At 34.8% G+C, this 19,395-nt stretch overlaps 1 protein-coding gene across 4 annotated transcripts in view; it reads right to left on the bottom strand.

The window, feature by feature from the left end:
* The window catches only part of Nrip1 (nuclear receptor interacting protein 1), a 102,006-nt gene that overhangs the window by 39,107 nt on the left and 43,504 nt on the right, over window positions 1-19,395 (bottom strand). The window lies entirely within an intron of this gene.

Here is a 19,395-nt window from a genome sequence, read left to right as displayed (position 1 = left end):
TTTCTATTACCTTTCAAAAGTACAGTATTTCCAACCTCTATCAAAATAAGAAGTATAATGGAAAAGAGATCTTCTTTCTCCTGGAATGGTTTGATGTTTATAGTATATACATGGGGAAATCCTTTGAGATTGGTGTATAAATCCTACTAAACTCAAGTACAGTTTCCCCATCCCTAAAATAGACTTGACATACAGACACAAGCAAGGTCAAGGTCACAGACCAGCAAGAAAGATTACCAACAGAACTGATCTAACAGCTGGCTTTTCATCAAAGCTCCTATGGTTTTTAGTACACTTAGCAGACATTCTGCATTTACTCATAGAGTACTTTGTTTTAAAAATATTCCTCCGGTCTTGAAGACAAGATCTTCTTGTATTTTTACTATAAAGCATGTTCTGCTAAATATACTGTATTATATCACAGAGTAAGAGAAGAAACCTGTCTGTTTCAGAATTGGGAATTTTAATGCATCTATATGTATATATGTATACATGCTTGTATTTTTGTTTGTTATAACTGATCTTCATCATATGATAATTTTGTAATTAACATAACTTGCAGATCCCTGAATGGACCAAACTCCCACACATTTCCAAACCTTTGACCTACCTGGGGTTAAAATTAATAGTAGGTTCCAAGGTATCTTGAGCCATACATAGATTTAATTACTAAGTATTGATTTAACCAAAAAAGTTTTATAATGTATTCATGGTCTTCTATGACAATTTCTAAATTACACATATAGGAAGAAACTTTTAGTGCAACATATTACTGACTAGTGCAATTTTCCAACAAAACCATGCCTTTTGTTTCAGTGTTCAACCAAGATATTGAATTTATTTTAAATTACATTTAAGAAAACAGGAGCTATGTGATGAAAGTTTTTACTGAGGCATTCTGATAAATAAATCATTTTCTATTTTTTCAATCTCTTTTTAGTGCTGGGGATTGAACCCAGAGCATCATACATGCCAGGTAAGTATGTGCTTTACCACTGAGTTGAACCTCTCTCCCTCGGAAATCATTTTTAAAGCTGCATAATGCCTTTGGGGCAAATTTACATGATAAAAGCTTTCCATGTCAAGTCAAATACTACCTGTGGCATCTTTATATAATCTACAAATTATTTATGATACTTTTATATGTAAATGTTCTTAAATAACATAAAAAGGAAAAAAGCATCAAATTATCAAATTGATTACAATTAATTTGGCAGAAGTAGATTAAGGGTCTATAAAAATTATGTCAACTAACTGGCAAATTTGTACATCAAACTTTGATTTCAAACTCTGACAAATTCTTTTTAAAATAAATAGAATTCCTCATAAAATATACTATCAAAGTCTTTTTAGATGAATCAATTATAGGTTAATAATTATGTCTGGTGAAAAGTGCTGACTTGTTGTGAATGGATCAGGAACTCTGACTCAGTTATTCAGAAACAGTAAATATTATGTGACATCACTCTTGCTGGTACTAGCCCAGAACATGAAAATTTTTAGACTGAAATTTTCAACCATGATGTGGAAGAGAAATACTGCTGTAGACACAATCATGGATAGACTGACACAGTAGCACCAATGTCTGTAAAGGGAAGTCAATAAACCTGACAGGACCCTACCCCAGATGATAAGTCATTAAAAAAAAAAAAAAGAATACTATATGCATAATGTACCCGGAGAAGTTCTATACTTTAAGTATTAGCAGGTAACATTAAAGAGTGTCCTTCAACTAGGAAGATGAAGCTATAGGCACAATATCGGTAGACTACTTACTTTAAATGGCTTCACATTTATTTAAGAAATTGCCATGTGTACCTTCACCTAAACTCTCTCTTGCCCATCTGCATATGACCAAGCATTTGAAATAATAATCTCAGTAACTGCAGCAGTAGTTGCTAAAAGAGACCCTGCTTTGCTGCTGTCCAAGTTTAAGCCATGGCAGCCACCACTTAGAGGCAGAGACAGACTGAGGTGAGGGGGCTTCAGAAGAGGACTCCAGGGAGCCAGGACAAACAGGGAGAGGAGTCATTTAGGTAACACAAGTCAAGGTTTTTCTCATTTCACATGCTGGACTGAAATTATTTCAGAACCATGTTTCCTTTAACAATTATGGTCATCAAAAACTATTTACTATCTATCTACTATTGGCATCATTTCATAGAATTAAATCATATCAATGCCAAAAGAACTAAATACGTCAGCTTTGTGGAAATCTGTCATCACTCTTTTATGTTGGTTGGTTTGCTTTTTGAGACAGAATGGTGAGATGTATGCAACTGTACATATATGCTACACTGATCACTGTTTCAGTTAGTTCAACTCAATACCAATTACTTAAATTCTTACACCAATATTTCTTATTATTTATATTTTGCTTTGTGTTTTGGTTTACTGTGCTTTCACTTAGAGCATAACATCAATAATTTATATTATATTAAGTTATTGTCATACATGAGAATATAAATAAGAAAGCAGGGGAAACAGTGTGATAGAAAAGAAAGAATAAAGCATCTTCTGCTTTGTGCCTTTCCTCTCATTGTCCATCTGATCCCTACCATCATCATTTGTTAATATGTATCACTGTTAAAAACACATAGAGAATCAGGCACCCTTCTCTCAACTCCACAGTTTACCTCTGTGACTCCATAGCACTCTGAGGATCCTTCAATCATCTCACTTACAAAATTGTATTTCACTTTATATATGTCTAGTTCACAAAATGTATAAAACCCTCATGGGCAAGTGTATTTCTGTATTTCTGTCATCCTTAAGATCCAAGACTGGGCACAGGCAAGATTCCCAGAACATGGAGCAAGTCAACCTCTTAGAACCTAAGTCTGCAAAATAATTGTAAAGTACCTTAAGGTTTAAAATAATAGGTTATTTCTAACTTTTGGGTTCAAATTCAAGACATCTTTTTCTTTTGAATATAAGCTAACAAAATTGTAAAATTTAAAAAATAAAGTTTTTTTTTAAATCCTACATAGGAAGTTCTGTGAGTTTGGGAAACATGAGAAAATAGTATTCTAGTAGAAAAACAAAATTTATGCATTTAAAAAATGCACAATTTTTAGAAGCCTTTAAAGTTCATGTAAGATAACCTTTTTATTTTTAAAATACTTTTTGGTGGTACTGGGATTTGAACTCAGAACCTCGCATTTGCTAGACAAGTACTCTACCTCGAGTCACACGCCACTCCTTCTGTTTTAGTTATTCTTTCAATAATGTCTCATGTTTATGTTCAGGCCCACCTGGACCATGATCCTGATATTCACACTTCCCTTGAAGCTAGGAAGACAGGTGCACGACATCAAACTCAGCTTTTATTGGTTGAGGCCCGGGCTGGCCACAAACTGTGAGCCTCCCAATCTATGCCTCCCAAGCAGCTAGGATTACAGGCATGTGCCACTGAATCCAGTTTGGTTTAACACGTGGTTGTAACAATTGATCATACTCATTTAGTTTCCTTCAATCACTGTTTCCCCAGTCTAGAGATCATATCAAGAACGAGCAATTGGTTTCAGAATACTGGAGCTATCATGTTTTTCATCATTTTCCCCTCTCTAATTATTCCCCCTTTGGAAAGATGAAGAAAACTCATTTAACACTAAAATGTAACATTGAAATATTATAAAATATTCTTTTGATGGAGACATATTAAGAAATGGAGTATCACATGAAAATATTTAGTCCTTAAAACCAGATAAATCAAACATACTCTAAAAAATAATTACAAAGAGCATGGCACCATGGCTCACTCCTGTAATCTTAGCTCCTTGGGAGGCTGAGATCAGAAGGATCATAGTTTGAGGCCAGCCAGGGCAAATAGTTTGCAGGACCCCATCTCCAAAATATCCAGAGCAAAATGGACTAGATGCTTTGTAAGCAGGAAACCCTAAGATCAAACCCCAGTCCACTCCACTGCAAAACTGTAATGAAACAGAAGTGCAGGTTTTTTTTTTTAATTATGTCAAGCACAATTGAAAAACTTATTTCTCTATGGCCATTTTAAATGTTAAGCACTGAAAATAGATAATTATACACCCAAGAATTTGAATCCTTTAAGTTAGATAATAAAGATTAAATCAAATTGGTCAAAGCTATTCTTGTAATATAATCTTTTATTTGTACCCACATCTGCTGGAGAACATCAAGTGTGAGCTTTTACCCAGTTTGGCTAAATAAAAACAGTATCCTAACTGAAAATGATTCAATTAGAATATGTAAAATAATTAAATTACCCTTTAAAGATAATCTGAAAAACTAAAAACCAATTTAACAAAAAACAAATGCTATCCAAGTAGGTCTTTATTGAATACTGACTGACACAAGATGAGTCAACATACCCAGCACAGCTGTGATTTTTCTACTTCTTACCACCCTGGCAAGTTGCCATTTGTAGAAATGTAAAATCAAGGGAAATCACTACTTTGACCTGTATTAAAACAGTAAGGTTCCAGTTCATTCTTGCTTCATGACATGGTATTAAACTTTAATACTGTCTCAGGTGTGAGAAGGCTAAAAGGTCATGTGGGTTCAGGAAAAACCTAACTTGGATACGGATGGATAAGACTTAGAAAACACAATTTTCTAAAACTGGTAGTAAGACATGATTTAATATGCATTAAAAACAAAACAGCTGGGTTCTGGTGGTTCATGCCTTTAATCCTAACTACTTGGGAGGCCGAAACTGTGAAGTTTGTGGTTCAAGGCCAGTCTGGGCAAATAGGTTGAGAGTCCCATCTCCAAAATAACCTGAGCAAAATGGATTGAAGGTGTGGCTCAAGAGGCAGAGTGCTTACTTTGGAAACAAATCCCAGTCCCACCAAAAAAACAAAACAACAAAAAACAAATCTCATTGTATTCCCAAAACTATCAGGGCATTTGTTTTTAAGGATATTTTTCATTATCAAATCAAATTTCTTAGACTATCATTATAAAAACATGGTTTTCTTGGTTGACATTTTGTTCAGTTGGACTAATGACTCCTTTAAAGCTAAACACACAAGCATCTCATCTAGCATAATACTAAGTACACAAGTTTACAGAATTTGTATAAAATTGGAAGAGTAGCTAAATGTTCCAAAGTAAAATCTTTTTCCTATAATTCTATCACCAGCTATCATTTTTGTAACAGTATGACTCAGAAAGTGATTCTCTAAAGATGAAAGAATCACAGAATTTAAAGGTTAGAAGAGAGCTGATGCCCCACTACTGATGAATGGATTAAGAGAATGTGGTATTTATACACAATGGAATTTTATGTAGCCATGAAGAAGAACGAAATGTTATCATTCGCAAGTAAATGGATGGAATTGGAGAACATAATTCTGAGTGAGGTTGGCCTGGCCCAAAAGACCAAAAATTGTATGTTCTCCCTCATATGTGGATATTAGATCAAGGGCAAACACATCAAGGGGACTGGACTTTGATCACATGGTAAAGAGAGAGCACACAAGGGAGGGGTGAGGATAGGTAAGACACCTAAAAAACTAGATAGCATTTGTTGCCCTCAATGCAGAGAAACTAATGCAGATACTTTAAAGTGACAGAGGACAATAGCAGAAGGGAACCAGGAACTAGAGAAAAGGTTAGATCAAGAAGAATTAACCTAGAAGGTAACACACATGCACAGGAAATCAATGTGAGTCAACTCCCTGTATAGCTATCCCTATCTCAACTAGCAAAAACCCTTGGTCCTTCCTATTATTGCTTATACTCTCTCTTCAACAAAGTTAGAGTTAAGGGCAAAATAGTTTCTTCCTGGTAGTGAGGGGGTGGGGGGGAGAGAGAGGGGTTAGGGGGGTAAGGAAGGAGGTGGAGGGAAGAGGGGAGAAATGACCCAAACATTGTATGCATATATGAATAAAAGAAAAAAAAAAGAAGAGAGCTGAAAGGTTATTTGCCTAACCATTCATTCCATTTAATGCCGATTCCCCTTCATAACTTATTTGCTAACTCTGGTTGCCTAGTTTATTTCTGAAAACCTCTGGTGACCATGGATTGTCTTCCAAGGTGGTATTTTTTAGAATCAAATTGCTCTGGGTACTGCTTCTGACTCTTTTCATTTACCAACTGTTTGATCTTGGGCAAGTTAACCACTCTTGCATTTTATCATTTAGAAGTGCACAAAACCATTATCTGTTATGTATAACCATCATGACGAGTAAATGTGACCATGCTCATATAGCTTAGGCACAGTAAGGGTTACCTCTTGTTCAAAGAACATGTTCTATGTTTCTACAAATGCAATAGTATAAAATTCTTCCCTGTACTGGGCTGTATGCTATCTCTTTTTAGTCTGATCATTGGGCCACAGTAAACAAGGCTAATCCTTCAGTTATCTTTCAACTATTAGAAAATAGATACCATGTTCCATTGACTAATTCTCTCACCTTGTTAATGTCTACAAAAGAGAATTAAAATCCCTTGCTGACAGGAGTCTAGAGAGGGCAAAAAAATAAGGAAGACATGTGCCAGATTATGGTGGGTGCTGCAAAGAAGCAATTCTTTATAAATTCTTAACTGGCCAAAGTAGTGTGTAAGAGCTCCTGGGACCTCTTGGCAAGAGTGTTGATTCCTCCTATGTGTGCTATTCATTTTAAAAGCTCTGTTTTTCCAAAGGTGCTTTAAGCCATTATCCCCACCTTAAATGAAATACCAGGATATATTTTCTTTGATTTTTCACATGGGGTTGTTAATGTATTTATCTTCATTCACATTTTACCAAACAAGGGCATGAAAGCTGAAAGAACTAAGTGACTGGAGAATTGTTTAGTAAGTAGCTGATTCAAAACCAAATCTGCGTTTTCTGAATTCCATCCTTTCCTATTATTAGATCCCCACAAACAATGACAAAACTGAATTTGGAAATATTTGGTAAAGCAAACACTTTTGTAGAATTTTGAGAGTTCTGGGTTACTTTTCCTACTTTAAAATCTCATCTCTGCTATTTTCAGTCTCTTGTTTTCATTGAAAGGCACAAAGTACAGTAGTTAAGACAACAGTGTCTGGATTCCTGACTATGCAATTCAGCACTGAGTAACTGGATGATTTACTTTTCCACTTAAGGCTCAGTTTCTTTACTGGAAAAGAGGAGCAACAGTATCTACCTCATAAAGCTGCTGTGTTGAATAAAATGTGTATGTAAATATTTAGTATAATACCTAGCATTTTCTAAACACTTGGTGAATATTAAATATTCTGTCATCTATACACAACACCACACCAAAGAACTTTCTCAAATTTTCCTTCAACTTGCTTGTTGCCTCTTACAAAGTTCTTTGATGGGTAGGATTGTTTGTCTTTGTATTCCCATGCCTGACACATTAAAGGACTGAAAATGTCTGTGGAATGTATTTAGCATAATCTATGAGTTCTGAAAAACTTAAAAGTATTTGGATATGTGAAATAATTTAGTCAACCTAGCTAATTCTTTAATTTTATAACCTTGTAACACAGATGTACTTAAGCAAAGAGTTATTTCATCTAATGAAGATGTTTTCCTTCCCTAGACCTTTTACTTAAAGAATCTACCTGTTCCCTGATCATAAACCAGGGCAATGAGCTAACCTTGAGAGCCTGACTAAAAGGGAATAAATAGCTCCTCTCCTAGGAGCTGGAATTCAGAGAGAAGTTAATTTTGGGGGTGGGAGGGGACCTTAATGGAGCCATGTTTCACAGACATAATATAAAATAGTGAGTATGCTGACAGAAAAGAATGGAGGAAACACACAGTGAGAAACAGAGATGAAAAAGACAAAACAGAAGAGTGAGAGAACTGGTAAGGAATTGGTGGGTGGCTTTCCTGTTTCAAGGAGATGCAGTGCACTCCTGTTATTGGGTTCCTGAAGAGCCAACTGCATAACTCTAATAAGCCCCCTGCACCCACCTTGAGCTTGTTGAGGGGTCATCTATTCCATGTAATCATACCATCACCAAGATACTGTACTAATAATACCTAATAAAAACTACACTTTTGATGTGGTTCTAAAGAACTCCACAAATATCAATGTTCTTTTTCCTCCTCAGCTTTCTTACAGGAATTTCACCTTGTATATAGTTAAAGAGAAACACCTATCTCCAATTTTCCAATGACGAAAGTTAATGACACAAAGAGGTAAATAGATGTCCAAGGTGATACTTGGAATTTGTAGGGGCAGACCTGATAACAGAATTTCAGATTTCTTATTCCCAGAGGCCTGCACTAACCAATAAGCCAGCTGCTTCCCTTGATGGAACTAAAGTATGTCAATTATCTGAACTATGTAGGAAACATTGACCAAAACAGGGGTTAATTGGACATTGGTTGTTTTAATTCCATAATCAGCTCTTTCCCTTAGCTACCCTGGGAGTGAATAACATATCTTTTGCAGAAATGGGAATGAGGCCAACATGGGCCATCTGGCTAAACATGTCCTTTCCTCAAGTTATCCCTGCAGCTGTGTGAAACTTACTGATGTTGAGGAACTTTACAGTTTAAATTGTTTTACTATTTTCCCTCTATTCTATTAAATTTAAAAGTAAATAAACATTTGTGTATGAGTCAGGTAGTTTCACTGATTGTGAAGTTATTGGATATGCATGAGCATAAATATTCTGTGTTCATGTGTGACAAGGGTGAGGATGGGGAGATGCAGCCTGAAATTTTTTAACATTAAAAAAATTTCTCATATTCCAAAAGAGGGCAATTCAGACAATGGCCAGTATCAAAAACTCAATTCTTTTCACATGAAAATGAAAACAAAAGATTGTCCTTCCCATCAAGGAAAAAAGGAGACACGAAACAGGTATCCTATTTCCTCATCCATTTTCTTTACTTCTCCCACTTTTAATTTTGTTAAATGACAACAAATCTGGACTATTAAATTCAAGAGTGCTACCTAATACCCAAGAAAGAGGTACAAGTCCACCAAGTGGTTTCAAATCATGATTTTAGTGCCACTAGCCTAAGAGCCTCTCTAGCCTGTAAACACGTATATTTTTTCCCTCCAATCCATTCTTGCTTTCTGTCTCTCTCTCTCTTACATAGTTTACTGTCTTCTTTTTTCCACCTTTTCATTCTCAGGTCTTAAACTTCTGGCATTCAGAACAAGAAAGAAAACAAATACTGATAAAAAAAAAAAACCACATCCTTTAGGTTGCAAATGGTACACTGTGGTGGGATCTTTTTATTTTAATTATTTTATTTTGGTAAAAATATAGTTTGAACTCAGGGCTTCCAGCTTGCAAAGCAGACGCTCTACTGCTTGAGTCACATCTGCAGTTCATTTTTCTCTGGTTATTTAGAGATGGGTTCTCTTAACCTATTTGTCTGGAATGACCTCAAACCACAGTCCTTCCAATCCCAGCCTTCCGAGTAGCTAGGATTATAGTCATGAGGCACCAGAGCCTGGAGGGTAGGTTACTGTTAAGCAAGGCAAGTAATAATGCCAAATGTACATGACAGTAGGGCTGTGGAAGGCCTAGGGGATGAGTCTTGAACTTTAAGAATGAACAGATGAAAAGAAAGGCAATCACAGAGAAAATGTCTTTATCCAATACATAATCTTGGTACTATGCCAACTAATTAGAAGGTGGTAAGGGTCCATGCCAGGAGGAAACAGTAAGAACCAGAGAAGAGGTGATGAGATCTTAAAGGAGATGCTGGTATTCAAGCTGGATACGGGGACAGATAGAAAAATTAATCTCAACTGAAACCTGGAGCAGAGGGTGGGTGAATGGTTATGCTGAAGCTGGCCAGCAAACAAAGACCAGATGGTTCTTCCTCAGAGGGCTAGATAACAAAATATTAGGTAAGTGGGTCTGGATTCAGCCAATTTATACCATTCCTAGCAAAATAGGTCCCCATTGCTAATGAAAAATGTCCATGGTACCTAACAGTAAGCAGCCCTCATGCTATGCCTACAGTCAAAGTTCATTGATGCAGCTGAGAGGGAGGAACACTGTTTTGGGTTGGGTTAGGCAAGCCGTACCTAAGCATTCTAGGTCTTCTCCTCTTTCTTTTGCTGCTATAAACTATTGGGTTTCTACCCACATGCTTCCAGTTCCTCTTAATGTTTGGCAGCACTTGGTCCTAGATTACAGCCCTGATCCAAAATGTTTTGATGACTGCCTAAAGGAAGGAGTCAGAAATAATAATTATTCCATGGTGGAATGATCAAGAAAAAGAGGCAGGGGATTCTACTGTTGTAGTTCTCCAACTGCTTCTCACTAAATTCCTTCAAGTATATCATGCAACTTGCCTCTTGTTATTAGAAGAACCTAGGCAAGATCCAGAGGAGAGACTAAATTTGCCCATGTGGACCAACGCTTCTACCTTTGGGGCTATAAGAGATACTAAAGGGGGGAAAAGTATGCATTGTGCCTCACTTTACTTATCTAAAAGCACAAAGCTCAACAATATCACCCTTAGGGTTCTACTGCATGTTCCTATGCTGTAGTTATTTTTCAGGGTTAGTAGAGTTAAACCAAACCACTCTACCTTTGTTATCTGCTCCACCTTTGCAGACTAATTCTTACAGGCATATGTATGCATTCCGCTCTGCATGGAATGAAGCATTGATTTTTTCTTAACCACAAAAAAGGAGACTTTTCTACGTGTCATTCCAGGTATTTTGTAGTTGAGCTTTACACATAATTACTATGGATATTAAATGGAAATAACATAAATGATACCAAGTTTTCAAAAAGTGAATCGAATAAAGAAATTAATATACTCTACTAGGAAGGAAATAAAGGAAGAAATAAAAGGATACAGGGTAGTTACCATTCAATTTACTTTCTTTTCAACAGTCCTGGAGGCTAGGCATAGAACAAAGATTTCTCAAAGTGCTCCCTGTACAAAACTGGGAGATGACTAAAAATGTCATCCATTTACATTTAAGATGGCAAGATACCTCATCCAAGATTAAAACACTGCTTTTCCTTTAAGAATTTTTTTCTTTTACTCCTTTCTCTGACTAATGTTTTTTCTGCTAGTCCAAATATCTTATAGAGCTTTCATCAACTCTGTCTAGAGGCAAGGGTATCATTTAAACAATGTAACGTACAAATTCAGTTTGAGCGAGTATAAGTTAATATATTGATGGAAATAGTCTAAGTTTCTGCATTGTATTTATATAAAATATCAAACTTTTACAATCAAAAACTTAAAATTCTGCCCAAATGTTTAGCTTTAAACACACATTTCCCACAGAAGAAATGGAAAAGTCAATTTATCAAGTCAGGTACCCCTCCAAAAAAGTATATATATGGTAGAAAGCATGACAAAAGGGGGAGAAAAAATACTTCCATATGCTAAAAATACCCATAATATACTAGAAAAGAGGCCCTGAATTTGGTGACATTTTCCTTCCAAATATATTATTCAATAGCATAAACATCAGAAAGTAGAACTTCTTGGAATATATGTTCAGAATAAAAGGGTTAAGTAGTTTTGCACAATCAGAAAAATGAATGAAATTATAATATTAAAGCACACTTATATAGCATATAAAAATCTGCATATTATAAGAATTTGCTTTGAATCTTTATTTTTAACTATATAATTAAAAAGAACTCAGCCGATACTTGTCCGATGTTAGCAAATCTATGACTAAGAAGAGGAAAAATGATTAAACTACTTCAAGATCTCTCTTCAAAAACATTTTTAGTTTTAAAAAGGTGTTGTCATGAAGAATACTTTTACAATTACAGAGTGCAATCTTTACATCATTCATTGTTAAATATTTATATCGTGTGTTATCAGTGATGAAACTAGAGACAAACGACTGGAAATAATGAATAAAATCAAGCCCAGTAATGACAAAAACACTGGGAGTGAAGAAAACTCCTATCTTTAACTTTATAAATAATTTTATTGTGTTGGTTAGTCATAGGACTATACATCAGGTATCAATTTCAACAAATTTAATTGTCACTTTACTTGATAATTTAAGGTAAAGGATATCTAAGAGGTTTTTCACAGCTCACTTCAGAGTTGCTGTTACACTTTCCAACAATCTCTATTATTAAAAAAATCCTTCTATTGTCATTTCTAAAAGATATTATGAGCTTTAAAAATATAACACTGAGGCTCATCCACTTGATATGTGACCTTGGGTAAATCTGTCTGAGCCTGAATTTAACATGAATGTCAACTTATCTAATAGGGCAGTTGTTAAGATTAAAGACCATATGTATGTACAACATCCAACACAGGTAGTCTTCAAGAAACAATTCACTGCCACCCTCTTTGTTATACTTAAGTACAAGATAGATATTGATCATGACCTATGTAATTGTTTTAATATAATTTTATACTAAGCAACATCTATTCTTTTCAAAATCAAGCAATACAATGGAAACTAAAGGAGGACTGCATTGCAAATGTTTTGGATACTCAAGTATTTTAAACAATTATCTGTATAATACATTGTATACCCAGTACCTGGCATTTCTAATAATTTCTAATAGACTATGAAATTTAAAATAGAACTATGTATCATAGATTTTACTATCACTTGGTATTTTCATATACATACATATGTATGGTGAAGTCTAATTTATAAATTAATCACAGTAAAAGATTCATAGATTTTAGCAAACATCTCAGTATACAGTGTTTTTCTTTCCTCATTAGGTTAATGACTTTCATCTTTGCAGAAAACAAAGAGCCACTTCACGGCTTCTTTGTCATATCCAAATCGCTAGTATCACTTCAGTAAGCAAAATAAAGTTTACCTAAGCACAATGACAGCTGTGAAACAATGACAGCTGATTTGATAACTGAGATGACTACTAAATAACTAACAGGCAGGTAGTGTATGTACTATGGATATGCTGGACAAGAAAAGATCCGTGTCTCAGGTGGGATAGAACTGAATGGCACAATATTCATTACACTACTTAGAATGATACACGATTTAAAACTTATGAATTGATGCTAAATATGGTTTCTGATTCAAATAAAACAATGGCAAATTTAATTCATATTTGTGCAGACAGATACATACATATATACATATGAAATAAGAAGAACAATCAGATAAGCAGAAATTGATATTGACACATATATATACTATATGAATGACCTGGGATTTTGCCTAGGGCCTCTCAATAACAAACAGTATCAATTTTGACAGCTTTCTTAATTACTTAAGTCTCAGCTCCTTTACATAAAACAGGCCACATAAACCTTATTTGAGAGAACAGGGCGGACTCAGGTTGGACTGTATGAAAAGCTCTTTGAGACTGAAAAACTCCTGAGCAATATGTGGATAGGCCTGCAAGACCTATGAAATAAATAGCTTCCAACAAATCACTAAATAATTATTTGAATCTCCAAAATACTAAGAAATGCTTCACTTTGTAAAACTCTCAAAAGTCTCTAAAGTTATAAATGATCTTTTTTTTTTTTTTTTTTGTCAGTACTGGGGTTTGAACTTAAGGGTTTCACATTTACAAGACACATGTTCTGCCACTTAAGCCAAGCCTCCATAAAGTTGTAAATGATTTCATAGTATTACCATTTCAGGTCAGGCATGGTGGCTCATCCTTGATCCAGAATGGTTTGAGGCCAGCCCAAGCAAAAAGTTAGTGAGACCCTATCTCATCAATAAACCAGGTAAGGTGGTGCACATCTGACATTCTCACTATGCAGGAGGTATAAATACAAGTAAATTCCAGTCCAGCCTGGTCAAAAAACACAAGACCTAACCTGAAAAATTAAAGTAATAAAGACTATGGTATGGCTTAAGTGGTTGAGTGCCTGCCTAGCAAGTGTGAGGCCCGGAGTTCAAACCTCAGTACCACCAAACAGACAAATAAATAAAGCATTACTATTTCCATGAATCACAGTGTTCTGATAGAGGATGGCAGAGATTTCATATTCAATGAATATGGTATAAAAGAATTTTATACAAGTAAACCTAAATTGATGTCTACAACCATAGCTTAAGAATTTCTACCAAATGAGACTAAGAAACTCATTAAGGGTTAGAGAGACTATTTTGTTATGTGACTTTATTTGACAACTGTTTTAGTGTTGTGTGTATGTGTTTCACCTTAATATTTTCCTAAATGGACCTCCAACACATGCCCCAATTCTAGCCACTGCTCTTTGTAACAGATAAATTCCTTGACTAAAAACTCATAATGGTTTCCTATTTCACCTAGAATAAAGCCTGCATTGCTCCTAACCTTTGGTCTAGAAGGCTCTGCATACCTAACTGGCTGGTGAATCTGGCCAGCCTTACATCATTCAGTCCTCTGTCCACTATACTATAGTCAGGCAATATACAACCAAGTTATAAGAGCCACAAGTGTAATTTGAAATTTTGTACTTGCAACAATTTTAAAAAGTTTTCAAAAGGTACAGTATATTTTATTTAACGCAGCTTATCTAAGATATTGCTGTACCAATACAAAATCAATATAAAATTCTTAACCTATTTTACTTTGCTTTTGTGGTATGCTGGTGTGCATTTACACTAATGGCATATCACTGTTTGGAAAAGCCACAAGTGGCTTCAGTTTGTGACTACTGTATTGGACAGCAGATTGACTTCCTTGGATCTCAGATCAGAGATAGTGCTTTCATACCCTCAGGCCCCTGTGTATATAGCTCCCTTTTTCTGGAAAGCTCCTTCTGGCTCATCTTATGAGTGGCTCCTCTACCTAAGTCCCCAACTCAGCTTAATCACCTAAGTGGCCCTAGGTAAACAGTATCCCCATTTATTCATTAGCAGAGCACCTAGGAGATCACAGTTGTCTTAGGACTTCTCTTGATCTGTAATTTTTTGCAGCTTGCTTTCTTTACAATTTTTATACTTATTTGTCACCTATCTTCCAGCACTAGACTATAATTACTGCTCTATAATGATAAGGACTTTTATTCAGTGAACTCCACAAGTTTGAGATTTTAACTCTGCTGAATAAATGCATGTCTAGTTATGTTCCTGGTGTCTGTCAGGCCTATTATACAAGTATACAATCCTAAGAAACAATTGACAGCATAATTTTTATATGTGAGAAAAAAAGAAAATACATATACAATTATGTTTAAATTATCATGTAAGTCTAATAAAGATGCTTGCAGGGTATAGCTTGAAAGAGCCTTCTTATTTTAAAGTAATACACCTGGAATAATCACTTCACTTAAAATTCTAAGTGCTAGCTAATGAAAAAGTTAAACATTATTTAAATTCAGTTCAAGTCTTAAGGTATGTCTAATAGTCCTCTTTTGTCTTGAGTATTTCTTATTGCTATTCCATTTGGCATTTGCTCTTACAAGGTCAGATCATCTCAGTTTCCTAAAGATCTATAAAAAAAAAAATCTATGATTGCCAAGAATTTTCTATAATTAAAGGGAGAAAACAAAATCTGGTAACTGTTAAGTAGCATTTGACAAAAGCTGAAAACCTAGCTAAGAGTTAAGTAGATCTCACTTTACCCTATCTGCTCTGGCAAATTATTCCCAAATTATTTACTATATTTCTAAAGTGAGATTCATGATTCCCTTAAGCATTCTACACTTGCAGGTAGAAAGGTGATCACTGATAATTATGCAGTTTTGATACATACTTCAAAAAAGGTGAAACAAATAATGTGAATAAAAATCAGAGCTGATCAAGACAAAGTGAGCACACTCTGAGAATCATATTATTAAAATCACAGACCATTTTTTAACTTAAAATCTAAAAACAAAAATAGGAGTAAGAATGAATTTAAATGCAGTTTTACCATGCTATAAATGAACCATGAAAAGATTCTATCAACAATTATGAAATTCCCAAACAACTTTTCTACATCATATTATGGTGACATAGTCAAGTCCTCTATTATTGACAGGAATTTAAAGAAAACTCAGTGGGGGGCATAGCTGCCAAGTACTGAAAAACACAATTGGCCCACAGTCACCATCGTCACCATCACATGCACAGTGATCTCAGCATGCACACGTGTCTTCTCATTCAATCCTCATAATAACCTAGAAATGGAGATACTATAATAATCCCCATTTTGTAGATAAGGTAACCACAGCTTGGAGAGGTTAATTTGCCTGTGAACTTGGCGCAACACTGCTGAACTAAAGAACCAGGTCCTGAGATTTCTTTTCCATTAATGGCGTACAAAATTTAGAAACGGTTCAACTGCAATTCCTATGACATGTAAGCTTATAAACTCAGTTGTGAGCATGAGACAAGCCAAGTCCCCAAACCACACCATCACTGCTCACTTCCCTACTGCCTCCATGTTTGACCATTTGGCTTCTTCACTTCTTCCCTGGAAAGAAAACCAATCATTTTTCTTACACCAGGTAGATGAAAGCCTGACTCACTCAATAACTAAATCTAGTTTTGTCAGACTTCTGAACTAGGCACTTGATTTTTGGATGATGTATTTTCTTGGATACTTATCTGACATTTTCTGTGGATACATACCCAAAAGCCCTTAATCCACCTAGAGTGTAATTCTTCATAAGTAATCCGAGTTAGAATATTCTTGAATAAAATTTTGTTTTGTTTTGCAGTACTGGGATTTATACTCAGGGCCTACACCTTGAGCCACTCCGCAAGCACTTTTTTGTGATGGGTTTTCCTGAGATAGGGTCTCACAAACTATTTGTCGGGGCTAGTTTCAAAGCACGATCCTCCTGATCTCTGCCTCCTAAGTAGGTAATATTACAGGCATGAGACACCAGTGGCAGGTGACAATTTAGCATTTAACTAACACTGAAGGAGTCTATACCCAGTCAGTATCCCTCACAGAAGGTCACTAGTGGGCAAGATTCTCAGTTGGCTTCTTCCTTTCACAGCCTAGTCATGACTATACTATTAAAACATTGATCTAATATTTTAAGTATTAACAGATTACAATGTGTTAATTTGTGATTGTACTATTCAAACATTAATCCAGATACTATAATTCTCTATAATTAAAAAAATTATATCTTTTTTGGTGATATCCAACATTTGGTTATCTACTCTTGGCATAAAAATATACTGGCTCTATCTACACCCTTGGGAAGCTGGCTACAATAGTGTGTGTGCACAGGCATAAACACATACACTCAATGTCTGTTTGCTCTGATATACATTGTTTGGTTATAGATTAAATTTTACTATAGCTGTAGGTACAAAATTTGGGTAGTATTAACATTATTTTAGAAGCATAAAAGTAAGCAGAATTGCTACCAGGGGAAAATAAAATCACTTTAAAAAAGTTAGGTAATTTATCTTTTAGCCCTGGCTCAGGAACTAAGCCATTTTGTAACAGTAGCAGCCTATCCAAAATCCAGTGTTTTCATCAATTATATGAACTCTTAATACTAATTTCTAAGGTTTCTGCTGCTCATTGACCTCCAGGCCAAGCCTAGCTAATGGTGGATGCCAAACAATAAAAAGGTTTGTTTATTTAGGGAGTTTAGAAGTATGACCTACATGAAGTTGTTCTCATAAGTAACTATCATTTCACGCCTTCAATTAATATCATAACAGCATGTCAAATGTTTGTTTTCTCCATAACTTAATGTCCGTACGTCTGACTAAAGTTAACATGCAATTTTCTTAAATGTTTAGAATAACTTATTGCTATTGGTTAATAAATATAATGTAGCTAAATTGACAAAATGAAAGTACAATAGTTTCACAGTTTTAAAACAACAGCTTTAAAGAAATTCAACATCACAGTAGGTAGCATTTGAGCAAAAACAATGGAGGCACAAACAACATGAGGTGAAGAACTGTTAAGCGCAAATTTGGAGAAAGAAAAGCTTAAGGCTCAGTCATTCACTCACACTACTCTGGAAAATACATCTGCAAACATGGTTTCTTGACCTTCTAAAATACTGGATACCTGCTCTTTAAAAACATAGAATACTTTCAGAAGATAAACAGATGCTAAAATTTTACATCTATGAGCACAGTACAAGCTGAAGATCTAAACAGACAAGAGAGAAGAAAGTGTGTGGGGGAGGGGTTGCTTGAATATTCTTTATTCATTTGTTCAACAAATATTTATTGAGCAGCTATTATGTGCCAGGCAAAGAGTTAAGCACTGTATACAATTTGCTAAGCAAAATACATTCCTTGTCTGTTAAAAGTCATCAAAACAATAAGAGAAAAAATAAGAAAATATAAATATTAATTGTCTTTTTGGTATTCCATTCTATCAGTTATTTTCCCTGGCTAGTTATGTGTGTTTTTATGCATACATACATAAGGATGTATTATGTACACATATATGTATATGCATGACAAGTCTTTGTTTTAAAAGTGTAAAAGATTCTAAAATTCTCAAAATTTTCTGGTAACTAGAAAATTAAAACAGGAAAAAGCTTAATGACTTTTTTTTCATTCTGGAAAGAAAATATTCTGATTCTCAGTTCTGTGGTCTATTTTTCCTCTTCATTTTTCAATGATTTTTTTTTTCAATTAAGTAAAAACACTACAAAGCCAGATACATAAAAACATAATACTAATAAGTTTGAAAGCTACATTCAAGTTAAAATATACTGAATATTTTAATTTTACCATAAAGTTTAAATGTTCTTTGCAAATACTCCACTTCCTTTACAGATAACATGACCTGAGATAGCTAATTTTTGTCACTGTTTTGTCAGGATTTGTACACTTGAATTTGATTTTAACAAATGTATTTCTATTGCTTCTCTATTGGCCCATTTTCTATAAAAGTATCTGTGAGCAAGTCTTGATCAATGTCTATAAACTGCATGCTTGTATCTGCATCAAGATGTCTTTGGGAGACATAATTAGTATATAAAGAACAATCATGCACACACTTACATGGAAACAAATGTAATCTAAAAAATGTAAGGCTATATATTAGTTTCAAGAATACAAAAGTAAATAATGAAAAACAACTTTAATTCCACCAGTGCAGTACTATGAGTTATTTTGCCTTTTCTCTCCCTTAAATCAAGTTCTCTGATGGCAATCGAAGCATTAGGATGGGGATGGAGGAGGCAAAGGGCACCTGCAGTTCATATGTGGCAAGAGGCTTGGACAAGAAGAATTTCTTCTTTCCCCTCACTGTTCGGATTTATACGCAACCTAAAAAGTGCCAATATAACCACGTTTCCAAAATGCTTGTAAATGGCATGGGGTCCAACTCCAATCACAGACATTTTAATCATTTTGTAAAATGTTAAAACATTTATTTAGTTCATAATAGCCAATCCCAGATTATATGCTACAAGTCTACATCTGAAAAATATTACCAGAAAATTTTTAGAAGAGCTGTAAATTTCTTTACTTACACAAGAGTCAAACATAATAATGTTTATACAAACAAACTATTAACAGAATAAAGTAAATAACTATTTCTTAATATAGCTTAAGGTAGTATCTCTGTTCTTGTTTCATGAAAACCTCTTTTCTATCCTCTGTA

The sequence above is a fragment of the Castor canadensis genome, chromosome 5, assembly GCF_047511655.1.
Source record: "Castor canadensis chromosome 5, mCasCan1.hap1v2, whole genome shotgun sequence".
NCBI lineage: Eukaryota > Metazoa > Chordata > Mammalia > Rodentia > Castoridae > Castor > Castor canadensis.
Note: the sequence above shows the minus strand (reverse complement) of the source record. Positions and strands in the feature narration are given on the sequence as shown.